Source organism: Erythrolamprus reginae, unplaced genomic scaffold, assembly GCF_031021105.1.
Source record: "Erythrolamprus reginae isolate rEryReg1 unplaced genomic scaffold, rEryReg1.hap1 H_45, whole genome shotgun sequence".
NCBI lineage: Eukaryota > Metazoa > Chordata > Lepidosauria > Squamata > Dipsadidae > Erythrolamprus > Erythrolamprus reginae.
The window spans coordinates 138,487-162,058 of record NW_027248501.1 but is presented as its reverse complement, the minus strand read 5'-3'; the positions used below and the strand labels follow the sequence as shown (position 1 = coordinate 162,058).

The following is a 23,572-nucleotide window of genomic DNA, read 5'->3' as shown; positions in this document are numbered from 1 at the left end:
TGTCTGATGAAAAATTTCATCACTTGATGACCCTCATGAATAAATCTAAGGAGCAACGGAATCTTACAATGCAACAGCATCAAGCAAGCAGCCAAAGCGGAGAAAATTATTTCCTTTCAACAGAACAGTCTGCCTGTGAAGAAAAAGTAAGTTCTCAAATTCTTTTACAACTAGAGGGGAAACAAATGATTTATGGTGAACAAGTAATAAAACCATCAGAGGTTACTGGCCATCAAATTTATGAGGAAAGTAATTTGGAAGAAGATACCTTAGTTCCGTCTGACTCTGCCAGTATGGGGATCTCTGAAAGCTCTGAAAGGTTTCTGCCCCCCCCCCCCCCTTAAAGGCTAAAATGAAAACAAAGCACTGTGATGACAAAAAATCTGTTACAAGCTCTACTGGGAGCTGTGAGTCAGTTAGTGATTCAGACAGAATAAGTGCTATGATCACTCATCTTGAACAGTCCATTCAAGACACCCAGGGCTACTGTGCCCATCTAGATGACCTTGGAGATTCCTTAACAGTAAAACAGAAACAGCTGCATGATAAATGCATAGATGATCTTATATAGAGAGAAGAATTAAAAGGACTCAGAGAAATGCAAATGAATATTTTAAGAAGTGAGTTCGCAGTTTTTTCTATTCACCAAAGAGAGCATGCACAACAAGCAGAATATGCAAAGGGGGAAAACAAAACTTATAATGCTAATGCCACGTCTACAGAGCAGGCAGTGGAATTTTCAAAAGGAATGTCTGTGTCAGATAAGCACATTCCACAAGAGGCCCATCCCAGCCATGCACTTAAGGAAGTAGAAACTCTCAAAAGTTATCCTGCAGTGACCTCTAGTGGATTGCATGATTTTAAATTTAAATCAATGACTAGTTCTAAAGATTTGTCTCAAGTTTTTAGAGATGAAAGAAGGCATATGCAAGGGATTGTGTTTAATCAACCTTCAGTTAAACTACAAGCATTGCAGGCAAGCCAAGCTGCACAGGACCAGCGCTCACAAGTTCCAGTCCGTCCTGCACAGCAACCAGTCCAACCACCGTTGCCAGTCCAACCACCATTGCCAGTCAGGCGCCTCAACCAGTCCAAGTGCCACCAGTCCCAGTACCTCAGGTACTGCAACAAGCAGCTGTGCCAGCTGCATTTACAAGGCAATCAGTCACCTCAGCAACATTGAAAGGTGAGTCAAGATTAAAAAATAATGGACAAAATTATAAAACCTGGCTACATGAAATGAGATTGATTTTAATTGCTGAGAAAGTGGATCAAATGGCTTTTGATCCTCCAATTAGACAATGGACTCAGGAAGAAAGGGAATCAAATATTTGTGTCACGTTGCTCATTCTTATGTCTTTGGACACTGATTTATTAGTTAGATTCCCACATGATTTTTATTTATTTATCATTTAGATTTGTATGCCGCCCCTCTCGGCAGACTCGATATTACTGCATACTGCATATGAATTATTAGAGTCCTTAGATGAACTGTATAGACCAGTTTCAGAAGAGGGAACATACTTGTTGTTCTCTGATCTTTTTTCTACAAAATTAAAGCCTGGAGAGAAAATTGCTCCACATTTATCTAAGATGCTAGCAATGCAAAAGGACTTAACAGAGCGAGGCTATAATATAGACCCAATGCAAGTAAATACTGCTATAATAAATTCCCTCAATCATGAATGGAAAGAAGCTGTCTTTAAATACAATAGCATGCTGTTAGCGCAACGTACTACCCCCCGACTCTGCAAACTGTTAACTGAAGAAGGGCTCATGCACACTAGACTCAGACCTACATCATCCGCATACAAACCTACATCTGGTAGAGGCTATCAACAAAAGGGCTACACTTCGAGATATTCACGTCACAATCAACCTAAAAGAGATGACTTTCAACATTCTCAATCCAATGATCCTCAAAGCTCTCAATATGGTGATTCTCAATCTCCTCAATATCTTACTCTGCCCAAAGGAACACGTTCAAGAGGCTCCAGGAGCCGAGGCTCCAGCAACTACAGATCATCGCAATGAGGTTCGAAAGGTGAGCCACGTCCTTATGTCAATTCTTTCCTCCTCAACAATGTTCCAGAAAAGAGTCCACAGTATGACATTCAACATTTATGGACATTAGACAGCGGAGCAGCCATTCACACCGCCTACCAGAAAGAACTTTTCACAGATTTTCATAAGACTGACATCAAAGAAGTGCATGCTGTATCCGATCACTTATGCAAAGTTGAAGGAGAAGGAACTGTCTACATAAAATAATTGGATCAATTCATCTCACGTGTTTTATATGTTCCAATTGCTACAAGCAACATACTTAGTGTATACCGCCTGAATGAAGACTTAGGGTCTGAAGTGACTCATAAACTAACAGAAGCTTACATCATTAAGGATGGCAAAGTTCTTGCTACCGGTGTTCCTATTAGGGGTGTTTACTATTTAAAGCCAAATCCTCCTGCAAAGGTTGATGTAAGTATAAAAGTTCCAAAGAGCGAAAACACAGGTCCAGAGAGAAAACCTGTTGCCACTATTGATAAAAAGGCTCCTAAAGCCAATGAGGTTCAAGAGGTTCCCAATGATGTTTCAAATGTTAAACCTGTATTAACAAACAAATCTTTTCATTTCAGGTGTGTTCATAGATGACACCATCGTTTGGGCCACGCATCTTACCCAGTTTTAGCCAAGATACCTGAATATGTAAATGGTTTTAAAGTTGATAGTAATTGCAAAGTTCATTTAGACTGTAAGATTTGCAACTCTGCCAAGTCCAAAGCAGCTCCTATTGCCAAACATGCTATAGGTTTGTCTACATGCATTTTTGATTTGGTCCACACCGACATTGTCGGTCCATTTCGGCCTACTAAAAGTAACTGTAAGTATTTCTTGACTATTGTTGATAGTTATTCTAGATATGGGTATGTGTACCTAATGAAACAAAAATCTGAGACCTTTCAGATCTTTAAAGACTTTGCTGCAGAAGTACTCACTCAACATGGTGTCCGTATCAGAAGAATACAAAGTGATCGTGGTGGAGAATTCATGTCGGAACAATTCCAAGGATGGATGAAGAAAAATGGAATCCATCATCAGAAGTCAACCACAAGCCACCACCGACTCTCAGAAGGTCACCAAGGCACCTTATACGCTATGCTCTGTTCACTTCTAGAAGATGCTGACATGGACAATCTATATTGGGGCGAAGCACTCAGGTATGCTAATTACATTGTTAACCGTACATGGAGCAGTGTTATACAATAGACTCCTTACTACTTGCTTCATGCAAAGAAGCCTGATATTCAAAACCTCCACATTTTTGGCTCATACGCCATGGTTAACATTCCACTAATTCAAAGAAGAAAAGGAGGTCCAGTGTCAGATTTATAGGTTTTAATGAAAGTTCTAAGTACTACAAATTTGCTGACACTTATCACAGAGCTGTTGTTTCTAATTCAGCTAAATTTGAGGAAGATACAAATTGGTCCAGAATACACAGTAATGATACTTCAGTTTATTTTCCTAAAGATGATGTTGAAGGTTCAGCGCAACCTGATCCACAGGGAGCTGTTCCAGATGATGCACAGTCTTCAACAGTCGCAGATGATGTTCCTAGCGATGCAATTGGAGACGGAGATAACCAAGATGAAGGATGGACCACGGTTCCAAGACGTTCGCAGAGAACCACGAAAGGAATTCCTCCAAAGAGATACGAACAGCAGGTATTACACAAACCTTTTCCTTTCTTATGTAACAATGTTACACTTCCTCCTGAGAACTTTTCTCAAATAAAACATTTGCCTGAATCTGAACAAGAAAAATGGTATGAGGCTATGGAAAATGAACTGGACAGTTTAAAGAAACTTAATGTGTTTCAACAAGTTGAGCCTCCAACGAACAAGAAGATTATTGGCACACGATGGGTGTACAAGGTTAAACAAAAACCAAATGATGAGAAAATATACAAAGCAAGACTAGTAGAACAGGGGTACTCACAGGTGTATCCTGAAAACTACACAGATACATTTTCACCCACAGTTAAAAATGAAAGTGTTTATGTCGATGATATTGTTTACATTGGTCCTAACAAACGTATGAGTGAAATTTTTGCAAATGGTTTAGAAAGACATTTTACTTTGAAACGCTTAGGACATATTCATGATTATCTAGGAGTTCAGATTGAAAAAACTGAGAAGAGAGCCTTTCAAAAGAGAGCAAGGTTGACCAACTTTTACATAATTGTAACACGTCTGATGCACATCCATGTCATTCTCCTATGCAAACTGATTTTTACAGGTTGACTCAACAAGAGTATCCTCAATTTGAAGACCAAACGCTTTATCAGTCAGTAATTGGGCCACTGTTATACATTAGCAGTTGGACAAGACCTGACATTTCACTGAGTGTGAATCTTTTGTCAAGATATGTTGGCAAAGCAACTATGTTCCATTGGACATGCATAAAGAGACTACTGAGATACATGAAGTACACAAAGGACATGAAGTTGTTCCTAGAGCCGAAACACGATAAGTATCCTGAGTTGATTTGTTATGCAGATGCTGACTGGGCAGGTGATATAGAAACAAGAAAAAGTACTTCAGGTTTCAGTGATCCCTCGAGTTTCGCGATCTCGATCTTTGCGAAACGCTATATCACAATTTTTCCACCCGATGACATCACTCCCTTCCTTTCTCATCTTTCTTTCTCTCTCTCTTTCTCTATCTTGCTTCTTCCTCTCTCACACTCTCTTCGTCCCTCTCTCATCTCTTTCTTTCCTTCTCTCTCTTTCTCTATCTCTCCCCCTCTTGCTCTCGAGCGGCGGGCGGCACCCAGGGAAGGTTCCTTCGGCCGCCCAGCAGCTGATCTGCTTGGCAGCGCAGTAGCAGCGAGGAGCCGAAGATGGGGTTTCCCCTTTGCGTGGGCAACGGGGAAACCCCATCTTTGGCTCCTCGCTGCTACTGCGCTGCCGAGCAGATCAGCTGCTGGGCGGCCGAAGGAACCTTCCCTGGGTCTTCAACTCCCAGAATTCCCCGCCGCCCACGCAAATGGGAAACCCCGATCGTGCACCGAGTGGCGGACAAGCGGCGGGCGGACAAGCGGCGGACAAGCGGCGGGCGGAAAAGCGGCGGCCGGACAAGCGGCGGACAAGCGGCGGGCGGAAAAGTGGTGGGCGGAAAAGCGGTGGGCAGGCGGGCAGGCAGGCGGCTCCTCAGCTGCTGGGCGGCGGAAGGAACCTTCCCTGGGTCTTCCCAGGTGCGGAAGTAAAAACACCATCTGCACATGCGCGGCCATGGAAAAAGGGGCGCGCATGCGCAGATGGTGTTTTTACTTCCGCACCACTACATTGCGAAAAATCGAGTATCGCGAGGGGTCTTGGAACGTAACCATCGCGATACTTGAGGGATCACTGTATATGATATTTTTAAATGGTTGTCCAATTTATTGGAAAGTTAGAAAACAGAAGTTTATTTCTTGCTCTTCCACTGAACCTGAATATGCGTGTGTTTCTGATTGTTGTAATTCATTAACCTCTGTTTCTGCTCTCATTGACAGTATTTGGGGAAATCCCATGAAAGCAATTGTTATTATGGAGGATAATGTTTCAGTCACGTTCATAGCTGAAACTGAATATGTTGGAGCTCATTCACTGCACATTGACATAATATATAAAAATGCAAGAGAATGCGTAAACCAAGGATTCGTGAAATTACAATATGTGCCCACAACTGAACAAATTGCTGACTTGCTGAATAAACCACTGCCAGCTGATCAACACAAATACCTATCCGAGAAAATGTGCCTTATGTGAACCAATGTCCCTGATGACTGCCAAAGAAGGGGTGTCATGCTGTGTATTGCCAGCCCCAGAGACATTCAGAGACATTCAGTAATTAAATAGATAACAGTGTGTATGTTTGTTAGATCCACCCATTATGATGTAAAATCCTGCCATGTCATACTTGCATCATTTCCTTTCTTCTCCAAAAACTCCATCTTCTCTCTTTGTCTTCAACGATGTAGCATGCATAGAAGATGCCTCTGATAGGCATTAGCTATATTTTCTTATTTTCATAATAAAAGTAACTTCGTTTGAAAGCTGTTTCTCTACTTTAATCCATCGACTCTCAGATTTGATTTATTGTAGTCCACGCGGGCTGTAATTTATCTACTAAATCTGTCATAGATATCAATTTTGGGGCCATTACATCACGGGTCCTGTTGTGGTTGGCTCTGGCCCAGCTCCTGCCCCAGGGAATGTGGAGGTGGAGGCAGGGGAAACGTCAACATGTCCTAGGCTTGTTTTGTTGCCGGCAGAGTCAGGGAGTGCAGTTTCCTCAGACGAAGAAGATGGTGTACCCGTGAATTTTTGGGAGGCTTCTACCAGAGAGCCCAGCAGAACAGGTGCTGAGGTAGATAGGGCTCAATCCTGCCTTATACAGAACTCATTCATTCTGGATTGGAGCCGCCACTACAGTGGCCATATCAGGTTTTCAGGATTCCAGGATCCAGGGTATAGGCTGTTGGCAGTCTGCAGCCTTTAGAACTAGAGTTGGGTGGCATAGTTGTTCCCCATCCTCGTATTAGTGTTCAGAAGCCATGGCTTTATCATGCCGATGGCGTAAACCTGTCTGAGAAAGGTAACACCATATTTTACTGGACCTGCAGGGGTTCCTGCGAGAGCTGGCGCAGGTTGATAGATAGAGATCTGGGCCCCCTCCTTGGCAGGTTAGGGGTGGAAATTGGGAGTTGGTTAGCAACCACTGTTCCCTGCAAGCTGTGCGCGCGTGCATGCACACGCCCCAAAATACCCCCCCAAACCTTTTTCCAAGGGTGCACAAGGAGCCAGGCATTGGAGTTGGGGGTGGGGAGCGACGAAAGTGCGGAGGCACCACGTGCGCTCCCCATCCCCCTGCCAGCCCATGGGTGGAAGGAAAGGGAGCCACAGCCACCCCCACTTCCCCACGGTGCCTCCGGCCCCCTCACACTCCTGGCCTCTCGCCACTGCCCCACCCGATCTGCCCCCTCTCCGGCTTTCTTCACCTTCCGCCTTGGGGCATGACTTCTCCTGCGGCGGTGGCGGCGGCAGCGGCGGCAGCTTCTCCTCATCCGCGCTCCCAGCCAGGTAGAGGTTTCTCCGCACGCTTCGGGAATGCCCGCCCCGCCCCTCTCGCAGCTCCTTCGGTGGGAGCGCTTTCGTCCCAAGCTTTCAGCAAGGGGGCTGCAGTCGAGGCAGGGCAGGTGTTCCCGAAGCGCTTGGAGAAAGCGCTCTCGCAGCCCCCTCACTGAGAAAGAAAGAGCAACAGACAGAGCAAGATGAAAAGAGAGAGGGAGAAAGAAAGTGAGAAAGAGAGAGAAAGAGAAAGAGGGGGAGAGAGATAGCAAGAGAGAGAACAAGAGAGAGAAAGAAAGCAAGAAAGATAGAAAGAGTGAGAGAGAGAGAAAGCAAGAGAGAAAACAAGAGAGAGAGAGAAAGCAAGAGAGAGAGAAAGAGTGTGTGTGAGAGAAAGCAATAGAGAGAGAGAGAAAGAAAACAAGAGAGAAAGAGTGAGAGAGAGAGAGAAAGAGAGAGAGAGAGCAACAGACAGAGCGAGATAGAAAGAGAGGGAGAGAGAAAGTGAGAAAAAGAGAGAGACAGCAAGAGAGGGAGAGAGAAAGAGAGAAATGACTCTTGATTTAAAGCATATGGTAAAAAAGCACCCAAATAATAATGGAGAAAAAAAACCCAGCCTCGTGTGTTGAACCATTTCCAGTAGCCCTCACCTATTATTGGAAATGGTTCAAGAGTTCACATACACGCACACACACACACAAGGGGAGGAGGAGACAGAGATGGAAACAGAGAAGAAGATAGTAATAATAGTAATAGATTTTGGTTTTGTTTTATTATTAATTTATTTTAATAAAAAAGAATGGAAACTTTTTCTTGTTTGTTTGTTTGTTTATTCATTATGTATGTATGTATGTATGTATGTATGTATGTATGTATTTATTTATTTATTTATTTATTTATTTATTTATTTATTTATTTATTTATACTTCTATGCCTCCCAGTCCCAAAGGGACTGCTGCTCAGGCACTATACTTTTCCACCCACATCGGAAAAAAATTAGAGGGAACATTGTTAGCAACTGCTTGTTCTCCTTTGGGTATCTTTGGAGATGAGGGGCAGACTTTTTCCAAGAGCTCATGGTGTCACCACCGGCCTCAGCGATTGGGGAGGGGATGCCCTTGGGTCTTGCCCCAGCCAATTCCCAGCCAGGGATTGGACGGCAAGCCTCCGAGTCTACGGAGAGGGGCAGCATACAAATCTAATAAATCATAATAATAATAATGCATAGCATGACTCAGATCCAGGTGAGGGTATGGTCCCTTCACCTAGATCAGCAAGGAGCTACGCCCATAGTTGCCAAGGAAGGTTTTATGACATCATTTCCGGCCCGAAATTTTTGCTGACCTCTGCATTTCCCAGTTATTGTTAATTAATTAATAATTTAATTAATTAATTTATGTTAATTAATAAAGTGACCCAATTTTAAATCCAGCTTTGCCTCAGTGTTACCACTTCACTTCTGGCGCAATACCTATTAATTACAATTATCAAAAGAGCAATTCTTAATGAATCCCTCTGGATTTCTATCCCTTAAATTATTCCAGGACAAAACCTGCTTTTAAAATATGTCCCTAGGTCCTCCACTAGGGGCAGGTTCTGTCACCTTGTCTTGAAAAGAATCATGCTTGGATTTGTTGAGAGTCAGCTCTCCTCACTTTTCTCTTTGTTCATACATGCAATTCAGCTTCTCCACAAAACTTGATTTCTGATTTAGGAAAGACAATAATGCCTAGCTTGCCTTTCTTGCTGCTGCTCTTCTGCCTCTTGCCTCCAACTACTGCTAAGAGGAGGCAAGCAGTATGTGTGTTGAGGTATTTGTTCAAGCCTAAAGGAACAGAGCACTATTACAGGCCTGGTGACCTCATTATTGGTGGGAATTTACCCCTGGAAACTCTTACGTCCTCAACTGTGCCTGATTTTCAGAAAAAATCATTTGGGCTTTTTTATCAATCTTTGTAAGTTTCACCTGGCAGGAAAAGATGCATTCATATTTTTTTTTACTGTCTTGTGGATTCAGGGATTTCTTTAGAAATCCTTGTTCTACTGTTCTTTTTTAAAAAAAAAATAGTTTATTGACTTTTACAAAAGAATAAAGGGAGGAGAAATAGGGAAAAAAGGTCCAAGGAGTGAAAAGGATGTACAAAGGTAAACAAATAAATACATCATAATGCAAAATAGATAACAGTTTAAAGTATACAGAAAATTAACAATATCTTTGAGTATTTGTTTTATAATATTACTTTTTATATTATAAAAAGAGTGTATAAAGTGTATATACATAATCCATACTAGTAGGTATTCTTATAGAGGACCCAAAAAGGGGGAAAAGATGGGAATAACAAGTAAAGAATAAGGAGGTATAAGGAGGAATAGGAAATAGGAAGGGGGATGAGGGGGGATCTGCAGAGCTGCAGACGATTTCAGGATATGCAACATATTAATAGAATGAATTAATTGGAGTATATAATAAAAGAAGGTAAAGCTTCATTATAGAATTGAAACAATAATAAATTATTGTATTAAAAATATGTAATTTAGTTCTCATTTCAAATAGGTATAGAGAAAAGAGAGAGGGGAAAAGAAATTATGTTACAAGGATTTTGTCTACAAAGTCAAATTAATTATTTTCAGTACTTGGATTCGTTGTGTTGGTATCTAATATTTTCACTTAGAACGTTCGAAGATGAGGTGAATTAACTGATTTTAAGTGATAAAAGATTGGTATTTTTTTTCCTGTGGTCCATCGATACCATTTATCCCAGATCTTATAAAAATCGGATTCTTTTTTATTTTGAATTTCTATAGTAATCTCAGCGCATTCCATAATATTAAAAATAACTGTTATAATCGAGGGAGTTATCTCCTGCTTCCAAACTTGGGCATAGGAAATTCTGACAGCCCCTAATATCTGTAAGATAAGATATTTTTCTTGAAGTGTACGTTTTTGTCTAAATATCTCTAAAAGGAATAATTCAGGTTTAGATGTGAAGTCTATCGATAAGACTTGGTCAATTCGAATTTTAATGTTTTTCCAAAATTTTTTAACATAGGTACAGGTCCACCATAAATGTTCCCGGTTTTGTTTTGCCTTTCCAGCATTTGGAGGATAGGTTTGAGAACATTTTGGATAGCCTAGCTGGAGGAAGGTGCCATCGATAAAACATTTTCAGTTGGTTTTCTTTATATGACATTGCCAGGGTCATCTTATAATTTGTAGTCCATATATTTTCCCATTCTGGAAGATTAATGGTATAACCGAAATTCTGGCACCAGGCGATCATGCAACCTTTAACTTGCTATTCAAAATGATTGTGTGCTAATAAGTAATTGTATAATTTAGAAATCATTTTTACAGTTGGGCCATGGAAAATTAAGTCAATTGTATTATTTTTTTGGAAACCGTCTTTTTTTGTGGTCATTATATTTAGAATTGATTTTGTAAGTAGGTTAACCAGTCCAAATTAATCCCTATATCGTGTAGTAGTTGTCATGTTAAGATAATATTGTTTTCATCAAGTAATTGTTGATATGTCAGTAGTCTGGAAGGAGAAAAAAGGTTAGGGTAAGTAATTAGTTTGTTAGGTGATATCCATCTGGGTATGGAGTGGTAATAATTCTTTTTGATGTGTTTGTTCTACTGTTCTAATGTCTTGTCCTTGATCATAAAACAGGCTAGAATTGCAATAGTCATTGTAATCTTACATCAGGAAGAAAATAAGCCACAATAAAAAGTGAGAAGGGAAAATTAATTTGAAATTCTGCTGACCTAAAAAAAATGACACAATGTTAATACGGACAGAAAAACATAGTAGAAAGCTCAAAGAAAAGCCTAGTCATTTTTCATTGAATGGTTTTATAATAAGATCAATTTTGTATTGTGGTGACGAGTTCTGATCATCATAATTAAACAAAAAAGATTTTGAGACTCTGGAAAGCATGCAGAGAAGAGCCACAAAGATGATTAGGAGTCTGGAGGCTAAAAGGATAGTTACAGGAATTGAGTTATATCTATTTAATGAAAAGAAGGACTGGGGGGAGTGGGGTATGATAACACAGTTCTAATATTTGAGGGGCTCCTACACAGACAAGGGGATCAAACTATATTCCAAAGAATGAAGATAAAAAACAATGGTTGTAAACTAACCACAAGAAAAACAAGTTACAACTAAGAAGAAATTTCCTAATGGTGAGAGCAATTAACCAATGGAACAGCTTGTGTTTCTTCTTTGTCACTAAGCCATACAAGTTTAATCAAAAAGCATCTATGAAAAAGGTTCAATGAAATCTGGGACTTGCTATTCCAAATCCCATCAAAATATGGCCCAGGCAAATTTATAGCCCAGGCACACCACATTTTTCTCTGTAATATTCCCAATGTTTTCTTTACTATAGACCCACATTCAAGAAGTACCAGCAGTTTCTTGCATTAGTGTTTGCAATCACAGATATCAACAAAGATTTGGTTCTCCTCCCCAACATCACACTTGGCCTCCACATTTGTAACAATATTCAGATGGAGAGGGCAATTTCTTTAATCAGCCACTCCTTGCTCTCCACATGGGGCCAAATGATTCCAGACTATAAATGTGACAGACAGGATCTTCTGCTCTCTGTCATTGGAGGTGACCACCACAAATCCTCAAGGCAAATGGCCTCCATCTTCAGCATCTACAAGGTCCCACAGGTAAGGGGGCTTCACTGGATACAGTATGGAAGCTCACACACAAGTCAAGCATGAAAACAATGTTATTGAAGGGGATATCCTACAATTGAATTGACTTTTATATTTTATCTTTCAATCTATATTTTTATATACTGTAACTCCAAACAGATTGATGATGAAATAATTCTGTAATGCTGTACTTGCCAAAAATTATTTTCTAACTTTCATAAAAGTTTAGCAGCATTTCATTTCAATTTATTGCAATGTATCAGTTTAATCAGCAATTTCTTTGCTCGGCTTCGGACATGCCACAATCAGAAAAAACATGGAACTAGCAGCTCTTCCTAGGAAGAGAAGAAGTTAATCAAAGTAAGTCTGCCTGACTGGTAGGTAGAAAATGCATGCAATTGTGACTCCTTAAAGTCTGCACCAGCAGGTAGAGTGGGTGTAGAGCCGGGGTGGTGCAGCAGGTAGAGTGTTGTACTGCAGGCCACTTAAGCTGACTATAGATCTGAAGGTCAACGGTTCAAATCTCATCACCGGCTCAAGGTTGTCTCAGCCTTCCATCCTTCCGAGGTGGGTAAAATGAGGAGCCAGATTGTGGAGGCAATAGCCTAGCTCTGTTAAAAAAGTGCTATTGCTAACATGTTGTAAGCCGCCCTGAGTCTAAGGAGAAGGGTGGTATAAAAAAAAATCTAATAAATAAATAAAAGTTACTTAATCTTTGAAAGAGGAATCTCTCTTTCTCCAGCTCAGTGTTGGTTTTGAGTTCCCTCAGGAATACAGAGCAGTTTATCCTTCCTTCTTCCGGATTAATCCCAGTGACTTTCCACAGTGTGTGGCTTTAGTTCAGTTGCTCCTGCATTTCCAGTGGAACTGGGTTGGGCTTGTGACCTCTGAAGATGACAGTGGAGGACACTTCCTCTCAACTCTGAAGCCAATGCTGAAGGAGAAGGAGATCTGCCTGGCCTTCACTGAAAGTCTGAAATCTGATCAAGTTACTATTTTATTAAATGGATTAATTTTCAAAATTTTGTTTAAAGCTGATGTTATTCTTCTGTTTGGACACTCCACTGATATTGCAAAATTTTTGACAGTTCTTAATTATTGTGTAAAATATGTAAAGATATCACTTAAAATTGTTTGGATCCTAACATCTCATTGGAAATTTTCTCTGATTGGAGACTTTTCTGAAGGTTTAAAGAATTTGCATGGTGCTTTGCAGTTTAGGCATCAAAGTGGTGATGTCTCAGAATTCAGACACTTCATCTTGTCTTTATACCATTTGATCAAAGAAGGGGCCAGCTTTCTCTTGTATTGGTGGGAAACACTCTTTGAGTGCCATATCCCCCAACCAGGCAAGGTCCATCCAAAAGGGAAAGAACGATGTACAGGAAAGGAGAGTTTTGAGGATATTCCGGATTTTGTTTTTGAAATAAAGATGAGAGGTGAAAGTTACAGTATCTATAATGCCATTTATGCAGTGGCACATGCATTGCATGCAATTTATGGATTAGGAGCACGACCAGCCATGTTGAAGTTTGGAAAGAGGATCTCAAATGTGCAGCCATGGCAGGTAATCTCTACGACATTTTATCCAGTCCATCGATCAATATTGAGGAAGATTCTTGTATGTCTATCTTAAATTACTGTTGAATTATCTCTATTTAAGAATTTGCATGGGGCTTTGCAGTTTAGGCATCACAGTGGTGATGTCTCAGAATTCAGACACTTCGTCTTGTCTTTATACCATTTGATCGAAGAAGGGGCCAGCTTTCTCTTGTATTGGTGGGAAACACTCTTTGAGTGCCATATCCCCCAACCAGGCAAGGTCCATCCAAAAGGGAAAGAACGATGTACAGGAAAGGAGAGTTTTGAGGATATTCCGGATTTTGTTTTTGAAATAAGGATAAGAGGTGAAAGTTACAGTATCTATAATGCCATTTATGCCATCACTGAATCTCAGAACAGATTAATAAAACATTTATTTTTGTAAATAATAATAATATAAATTAAAAATAACATTTTATTTAAAGTGGGGATAAAAGTAAAGTACCATATTTTTCAGAGTATAAGACTCACGGGAATATAAGACACACGTTAATTTGGAGGGAAGAAAAGAAGAAAAAAAGAATTCTGCCCCTGCCTACCAGCATCATGGTTAGTGTGGTCCTCACTTCCACTGGGACTTTGATAACAAGCAGCACAGATATTTTTTCTCTGTTCTAACAATAAAAATGAATTTTACTTTCTAAAATTATGAATAAGAAATTACATGTAGTCATATATGATTGTATAATCTTCTGTGTTTTTGTATCATTAATAAAACATGAGTAGCAGATATAGAAGCCACAATGTCTAATTTCTGACTTTCAGCTAATTGTCCCAATTTCCAAATATATCTTTTGTTTCAGATTCTTTCTAACTTGAGGAATGTTCGCTTCAACAACAATGCGGGAGATGAAGTCTCCATCTCAGAAAATGGACTGGGATTTGCTCGTTATGAAATCGTCAACTGGGTTGTCCACCCCAAGAAAGATTTAGTCCCTGTGAAAGTTGGGCACAAGGATTCCAGGGCTGCCCCAGGCCAGGATTTCAGCATTAACTCTGATGCAATCACCTGGGCCACAAAGGTGGAAGGAAATGTTGTAAATTCAGTAAATGAATCACTTATGGGTGCTGAACATCCTTCTCAGGTGAAAACATGTCTATAAAATCAGAAAATACTTCTGGAATTTGGTGGATTACCTGCATTTGAGGTTAACAAATTTTGCAGATCTAATTTGTGGAAGGTCCAACTGGGTGGGAATAGAAAGAACCTCTGCTGAAACCAGGATACAATTAGATTAGACACTGATTTTCATGGGCCATTCCATGGACCATTCTTCATCATTCCTGGTTTTATAGAAGTTGTATCTCAATGTAACAAACTTTGCTATGCACTCTGATGTTCAAGATCCAGAGTTTAGACAATCTCAACAGAAAAAATTATTATTATTATTATTATTATTATTATTATTATTATTATTATTATTATTATTATTATGTCAGTACAACACAGCAAACGAGATCACTATACTGGATTTTGTATTTCATCACCAGTCGGGCGCTTCCCAAGCACCTAGGACTGCATGATGTAGCGGCAAATTATGTTTGCCAATCCCAGTAAAGCGGGGATTTGCAATTGACAGATGGAGATTTTGTCAATTCCGATGGTTTTCAAACGTCCGCTGAGATCCTTTGGTATGGCGCCCAGTGTGCCAAGTACCACTGGGACCACTTTCACTGACTTATGCCAGAGTCGTTGCAGCTCGATTTTTAGATCTTTGTATTTCACTAATTTCTCTAGCTGCTTCTCCTCAATTCTGCTGTCTCCTGGGATTGCGAGGTCGATGATCCATACTTTCTTTTTCTCCACGATCACAATGTCTGGTGCGTTATGCTTCAGAATTCAGTCAGTCTGAAGTCAGAAGTCCCACAGTAGTTTTGCTTGCTCATTTTCGACCACTTCTTCAGGCTTATGATCCCACCAGTTTTTGCCACTGGTAAATGGTAGTTCCGGCACAAGTTCCAGTGGATCATCTGTGCCACAGCATCATGTCTATGCTTGTAGTCAGTCTGTGCAATCTTTTTGCAGCAGCTGAGTATGTGATCGATTGTTTCATCTGTTTCTTTACAGAGTCTGCACTTTGGATCGTCTGTTGATTTTTCAATTCTGGTTTTGACAGCATTTGTTCTAATGGCCTGTTCTTGTGCTGTCAGTATTAGACCTTCTGTCTCCTTTTTGAGTGTTCCACTTGTAACCATGACCAGGTCTTTTCCTTATCCACTTTGCCTTCAATCTTCTCCAAGAACTGGCCATGCAATGCTTTGTTCCACCAACTGACAATACAGCATTGAGTTACAGTTTTTCTGTCCTGGCCTTTAGTTTGCTTCACCTTGAGAAGCTTCCTATTGTTGACCTCCATCAATGCTGAATCTTTGCTCCCCTTCACATAGTCAGCTAGTGCATGCTTCTCTCCTTCCACTGTCTGCTTCACTTGCAAAAGTCCTCTGCCGCCAATTTTCCTTGGTAAATACAGCCTGTCAACGTCACTGCGGGGGTGTAGCGCATGATGGATCGCCATTAATTTTCTGGTTTTCCTGTCCAGGTTGTCCAGCTCTGCTTGAGTCCAGTTCACTATGGCAGTTGTGTATCTAATGAGAGGTATGGCCCAAGTATTTATAGCCTTGATAGTGTTGCCACCATTCAGTTTGCTCTTCAAAATTTTTCTGGTCCCCTGGATGTACTCTTTGCTGATCACAGTTTTCACATGGCCATGCTTGATATTATCCAGTTGCAAGATGCCCAAGTATCTGTAGGCTGCTGGCTGGTGGCACTTGATGGTTTGACCATTTTGCATTTCAATACCCTCACTTTCAGTGATTTCCCCCTTTTTCAGTGCTACTGTGGCACATTTATCCAGGCCAAACTCCATGCTGATGTCATTGCTGAAGATCCGCACAGTGTTGGTTAGTGACTGTATCTCAGTTTCTGATTTTCCGTACAACTTCAGGCCATCCATATACAGCAGGTGTGAAATTTTTGCTGAATTCCTAGCAGTTTGGTAGCCAAGGTTTGTTTTCTGTAGGATGAGTGACAGCGGGATTATAGCGATGATGAATAGCAATGGGGACAAAGAATCCCCCTGGAAGATGCCCCTTCTGATGTTGACCAGTCCTTAGCTTTCATTCCCAACATAAAGCTCAGTCTTCCAATATTTCATCGTCTTTTCTATGAATTTCCTGATATTTTCATTGACTCCAATGACTTCCAGACATTTTATGATCCAGCTGTGTGGCAATGAGTCAAAGGCTTTATTATTATTATTATTATTATTATTATTATTATTATTATTTCAGCAATAACAATGTTACTTACGTCTGATCCTCAAAATTATGGCCAGTACAGACCCCCTGCAATCATGTGATCAAATAACACTATCATTCTCTTTTCTCTTTCAAAAGGTGCCCTTTGCCAGGTGTGGCATGAAAAGGTGCCATGCAGGAGCGAGGAGAAGAGTTCCAGAGGGAAAGCCAGTTTGCTGCTATGAGTGTGATGCTTGCCCAGAGGGGACATTTTCTAATCAGACAGGTAGAGCAACCTTCAAATATCACCCAAGACAACAACAAAATTAATGTTATTTGAAACTCAAAGTTGTCTTTATTCAATGTACCTGCTTAATTAAAAATGTTGTATATGACTATCACTTATAATATTGCAAGTCTTCAATATTAAAATACAGTGGTACCTCTACTTAAGAACTTAACTCGTTCTGTGACCAGGTTCTTAAGTAGAAGCAATTTTTCCCTTAGGAATCAATGTAAAAGCAAATAATGCGTGCAAACCCATTAGGAAAGAAATAAAAGCTCAGAATTTGGATGGGAGGCAAAAAAAATCTTGAGTATCCGATTCTTATCTAGAAAAGTTCTTTTTTTTTAACTTTTATTGATAAAAAGGATAGTTCATACAGTTGTACATCATTTATGGGTTGGCCAGAGCAAAAAAAGGACCGACATGTCAATCCTTCAGGAGGGATAATGCTCATGGTAAATGATCCTGACACAAAAATTCTTATTTTCAGATGCAGCCCACTGTGACCCATGCCCAGAAGATCAATATCCCAACAAGGACAAGAACCAATGCATTGCCAAGAAGATCTACTTCCTTGCCTATCAAGAGACCCTAGGATACATTTTGGCTTCTCTGTCTCTTTTTCTTTGTCTGATCACATCTGCAGTACTGATAATTTTCTATAAACATCATGTCACACAAATCGTCAAGGCCAACAACCGAGATCTCACCTACGTCCTCCTGGTTTCTCTACTGTTCTGCTTCCTCTGCTCTTTCTTCTTCATTGGTCGACCGAGGAAGCTCACCTGTCTCTTACGACAAACTGCCTTTTCCATTCTCTTTTCTCTTGCAGTTTCCTCCATCTTGGCAAAAACTGTCATGGTGGTTCTGGCCTTCATGTCTACAAAGCCAGGAAACAGGACAAGGAAATTCTTAGGAAAACCATTGACCAACTCCATTGTCATAAGCTGTCCCCCATTTCCCAATTTTGACTTCCACTCCTTAGTAGGAGAAGCCATCTTGGAATATAATGAAGGCTCAACTTCAATGTTTTACACAGTCCTGGCCTACCTGGGTTTCTTGGCCCTCATAAGTTTCATGGTAGCCTTTTTGGCTAGGAAATTACCTCGCAGCTTCAACGAAGCCAAGTTCATTACTTTTAGTATGCTGGTCTTTTGCTGTGTTTGGAACACCTTCCTTCCTACCTATCTGAGCACCAAAGGAAAATCCATGGTGGCTGTGGAGATCTTCTCTATCTTGGCCTCTGGGGCTGGTCTTTTGGTTTGCATCTTTTTCCCCAAATGCTACATTATTCTCCTAAGACCGAATCTGAATTGTCGAGAGAATATAATGAGGCATAAGAATCTCTGAAACTTTTAATTTTTTTTTATGTTTTTTATATTTGATCTGATTTCTAAAATATATAATAATAGGAGAATAGCCATTAAGTAATTGAGAATCAAGTGATGTTATTAATCATATAGTTTCTATTAATCAGGAACAACCAGTCACATTTTTGTTTTTCAATAATTAAATTTTTCCCAATTGAGGTTCTAGCGATGCAGTTCAAAACTAGATATTAAAAATATGGATATTCATTTTCTACCAGATAGTTGACTAGTTTACTTGTTTTCATCAAAGGATTTTTTGGTATGTTGAATTTCATTCACTATCAGTATTTATAAGTAGATTCATTTCTTTAAATCTTTGATGATTTTTAATTTCTTTTGCATTAAGTCAATTATTAAACATTTTTTAAGGTTGAGTTTAAATGAACTACATTATTTTAGTTTCAGTTAGTTGAGAGACAATCTTTATTATTAAGTAATATCATATAATGTAGACATAAATGATTCTTCCCTATCCTTGTATTCTTACTAATTAATTATTATTTTTCAATATTTATGAAGAAAGTGGTGGGCACGTAGATGGAATAATGAAATGAAGGATGGGTGAGAATAAATGACTAGTTTTTATTGAGAAGGGAACATTGTGGAATAGTCTCTTTCTTGGTTAATAAACCTATATATAAAAGTGCAAGAAATGCTTTAAAAATTGGTTGTTTGGGAAACAATATGTATGTGTAATATAAAGACAACAATAATATAAAGTCTGTAATCTCAAATCATTTGCAACAAATGTATGGTTAAAGAATTGTGTATAAAAGACAGCTGTGTTTGATGAAGAAATCAACTTTCCGCACAACAATTTGAATTTATTAAGTATTGAAAATGTGTTTGATTGTTTGTTTTACTCCAAAATTCACTGGCTTTATTAGGCATTAATAAAGATTCATATTGAATTAAATTTGCATCAATCCTGGCTCTCAGGGGTGGGTTCTAACTTACCTCACCGCTGGTTTCTTTTCTCTTGCATCATGTGTGTGTGTCTTACGGGCAGGCACAGTGCCCAAAACTCCCCCCACCTGTTGGATTGTGTTCACCCTCAATGTTTGTATTGTATAAGCAGATGATAACCTATTACCACATGTTCAGTGACTATTTGAAATTGGGACAGCACTCAACAAAGAAAGTTCCAAACTGTGCCCAAAATTACAACCATTGTACCACCTCCACAGACCTGTTGTCAACCCTGAATCTGGCCAGACTGAGGCCATTTCCTTTCCTGTTGCTTCAGGGCTAACACAGACTGGAGCTGAGGGGCAGAAAGGGGGGAAGTAGAGATAACTGGGCTACTGTAGCCAAAATAAAATTATTTCTCTTGGGAACGAAAGACATTCATGAATGTGTCCAGAAAGAGGAGACTGGGATCAAATGGACTGTGTGCTCATTGGACCTTGTGACTGATGACTTTGGGGAAGTGACAAAATTTTTACTTTTAATTAGGTGTGATTCATCAGGTTCTGACCAGGTCTGGAGAACTGGTAGTGGAAAATTTGAGTAGATCGGAGAACTGTTAAATACCCTGTGGCCACCCCCACTCCCATCTCTTCTCAGCCTCCCAAATCCCAAATCCCATCTGATCACGTGAATATTTGTTTGTTTGTTTGTTTGTTTGTTTGTTTGTTTCTTTATTTCTTTATTTCTTTATTTCTTTATCTCTTTATCTCTTTATCTCTTTATCTCTTTATCTCTTTATTTCTTTATTATTTCATTTGACTTTTATGCCGCTCCATTCCAAAGATTCAGGGTGGTTTACAACATATAAAAAACAAAATATAACATCAAATCCAATGAATATAAAAGACACTTAATCTAAAACCCCAATAATTAAAATCAATCACTGCCAATCACACAGAAAACCTACATACATTCATTTGGCCAGGGCCTAGGATCTAATCGGCTCAAAGCCTGGCAGCGTAAATGAGTATTAAGGCTCTTACAGAAGGCGAGGAGGACGGGGACAGTACAGATCTCTGGGGGGAGCTGATTCTACAGGGCTGGAGCCCCCACAGAAAAGGCTCTTCCCCTAGGCCCCACCAAGTGACATTGTCTTTTTGATGGAACCTGGAGAAGACCAACTCTGTAGGACATCTCCAGTTTCTGGGATTCATGTGGCAAAAGGTGGTCTTGCAAATAATTTGGTCTGATGCCATGTAGAGCTTTATAGATCATAACCAGGGGTGGGCTACTGCCTGGATGGGGGGTGGGGACGCAGTGGGGTAGTGAAAATGGAACTCCACGCAAAAGCAACCAATTTGCACTCAAAGATGTTGAAAGAAAATACGGGGTGTCCTGCATAAGCCTTGCTTGCATTGTGGTAGTAAAAATTTTGGTAGCCCTTCACTGGTCATAACCAACACTTTGAATTGTGTTTTGAAACCAATCGGCAACCAGGGCAGACTGCAAAGTGCTGAAGAAACATGGGCACATCTGGGGAATCCCATGACCGCTGGTGTTGCTGCTTTCCGCATGATTTGTAGTTTCTGAACATTTTTCAAAGGGAGCCCCATATAGAGAACACTGCAGTAGTCGAACCTCAAGGGCATGAGTGACTGTGAGTAGGGACTCCCTGGAGTGGAATGGGAATGGAGATTTGACAGTATCATTTCCCTGCAACACTCACCAAGCCATACCTACCAAGCCATGTCCACACAACAGGTAGTAAAAATAATTAATCCACCACTGTTGCGGCAGCCATTACTTCTTCTCAGCTTGCCACAAAACCAGTGTGTGTGTGTGGCGATTTGAATATCACTTCAAGAAAGCAACAAGAAACAAGGCCTCAAAGACAGCTGCCCCTCCACCTGGGATCAGATGGAAGGCCCCAGCTATGTATCTGCTTCTGATCCTGCTTTATTTATTTATTGTTAGAGTTGAAACGGACCATGCAGGTCATCAAGTCCAACCCCCTGCCTGAGCAGGAATCCTATAGTACCCCAGGCAAATGGCAGTCCAATCTCCTCTTGAAAATGTCCAGAGTTGGGGAGTTCACAACCTACACAGGGAGGTTGTTCCACTGGTTGCTTCTTCATCATAGACTTCCAATGGTACAAAATTTGGCCCAGGCTCCCTGTCAATCTCCTCCTTGAATGCTGCTAGCTGTGCTGGTAGCCAACAGGTCACAACAACATCACCAATAATTAGAACTATTTATAGAACATAGTATAGATAATGTAATCAATGGACCAGTTTGACTGCATAAGTTTTGGATCCTCCAACACCGTAGGATTTTAGGAAGAGAGTGGTATAGGTTTCCTGCTTGAGCATGGGATTGGACTGAAAAATCTCCAAGATTCTCTCCAACTCTGTTATTGTCCCACAGAGTGGGCCTTCTCTGGGTCCCGTCAACTAAACAATGTCGGTTGGCGGGCCCCAGGGGAAGAGCCTTCTCTGTGGCGGCCCCGGCCCTCTGGAACCAACTCCCCCCGGAGATTAGAACTGCCCCTACTCTCCCTGCCTTCCGTAAAGCTCTTAAAACCCACCTTTGTCGTCAGGCATGGGGGAACTGAAACACCTCCCCCGGCCACGTACAATTTATGTATGGTATGTTTGTGTGTGTGCTTGTTAATATAGTGGGTTTTTAAAAAAAAACTATTTTAAATACTTAAATTTATTGAATTTATTTGGATTTGTACGATTGTTTATATTTTTGGGTGTGAGCCGCCCCGAGTTCGCGGAGAGGGGCGGCATACAAATCTAAATAATAAATAAATAATAAATAAATTGTGTTATCCAGGATCAAATATGAAAAGTACCCAATATTGGGAGAACCAAGCATCCACAGTTTCTTTTTTTGATTTCTCCTATGATTAAATATGAGACACATGACCCACTGTGTCACATGACCCCTAGCCACACCTAACCAGTTTTTATAGCTCTGTGTTTTCTTTTCTATGATTGATACCCCATATTCTCTTTGGGCAGCCCTTCTTCCCTCTCGTGACTCCATGGCTGGCTGTTGTGCATGCATGGAGACCGTCCTCAACCAAGCGCCAAACTGCAGCAAAGGTGCACGCAGATGGCAGGCAGCTTCTCGCTTAAGAAGGGTCTTTGGATGCAGCTTCTCTTCTGCCCTAAGGATCTGGCCATTACCTTGCTATGTCCCATCCTGTCCCCTCCCCCACAGCATTTCAGCTGAGTGGGATCAGCATGAGCCCAAAGCAGCAGGAAGCAAAGGCTGCCTTATGTGCAAATTTGGTATGAATGTGGCAACAGGGCCATTTCTCTACTGTCTGCAGCATCTAGCCATTGCCTTGCCATGCCTTCCCCACCTGCATGAGAGGAGAAGGAGAGGGAGGAATGTCAACGGAATGAAGGCAGCCTTTGCTTTCTGACCAACCAGCTTGGCTGAAAAGCTGCTGGATGGGAAGACAGAAGACGGCAAGGCAATGGCCGGGTCCTTTTGGCAGGATAGGCACTGCATCAAAAGACTGAATTTGGCACTCATTTGAGGGTCTCCCCGTGCATGCATAACCTCTTGGCCCCACCACAACCAGCCAGGGAGTCAGGAGAGGAAAGGAGGGTCACCAAAAGGGAAACCTCCGTCAGAGTTGGCTATGTTCCTTAACCAGAACACAATCTCTGGGTTGAACAAGTTTAAATTACTGTTACATCTTGAGAGATTTTTCTACCTATTTATATGCACCATGTATCCCTCTAATTATTTCATTCACCAAAGACAAATTTCTTGTGTGTCCAATCACATTTTGGCCAATAAATAATTCTATTAGATTTAATGAAAGAACTTAGTTTCTAATTTTACCTTCTGCCAAGTATAGCAAAACCAGTAATTTGGTATATATTTTGGAATGATTGCTCAAACTTACTAGAATACAACCGATTTTCCTGTACGATAATAATAATAATAATAATAATAATAATAATAATAATAATAATAATAATAATAATAATAATAATTATAATTATTATTATTATTATTATTATTATTATTATTATCTATTTATTTTTTTTAAAAAAAATCTGTTCATGGCTTACAAGTAGAACACTCAAAAAGGAGACAGAAGGACTAATACTGGTGGCACAAGAACAGGCCAAATGCTGTCAAAGCCATAATTGAAAAATCAACAGACGATCCAAAGTGCAGACTCTGTAAAGAAACAGATGAAACAATCGATCACATACTCAGCTGCTGCAAAAAGATCACACAGACTGACTACAAGCATAGACATGATGCTGTGGCACAGATGATCCACTGGAACTTGTGCCGGAACTACCATTTACCAGTGGCAAAGAACTGGTGGGATCATAAGCCCAAAAAA

At 40.4% G+C, this 23,572-nt stretch overlaps 1 long non-coding RNA gene across 1 annotated transcript; it reads left to right on the top strand.

Moving 5' to 3' along the window:
* Positions 1-14,397: 14,397 nt before the first annotated feature.
* LOC139155686 (uncharacterized) lies at positions 14,398-17,806 on the top strand. Its single transcript, XR_011557111.1, has 3 exons — positions 14,398-14,473; positions 16,785-16,911; positions 17,402-17,806. It is a non-coding gene; the product is annotated as an uncharacterized lncRNA (long non-coding RNA).
* Positions 17,807-23,572: the final 5,766 nt, after the last annotated feature.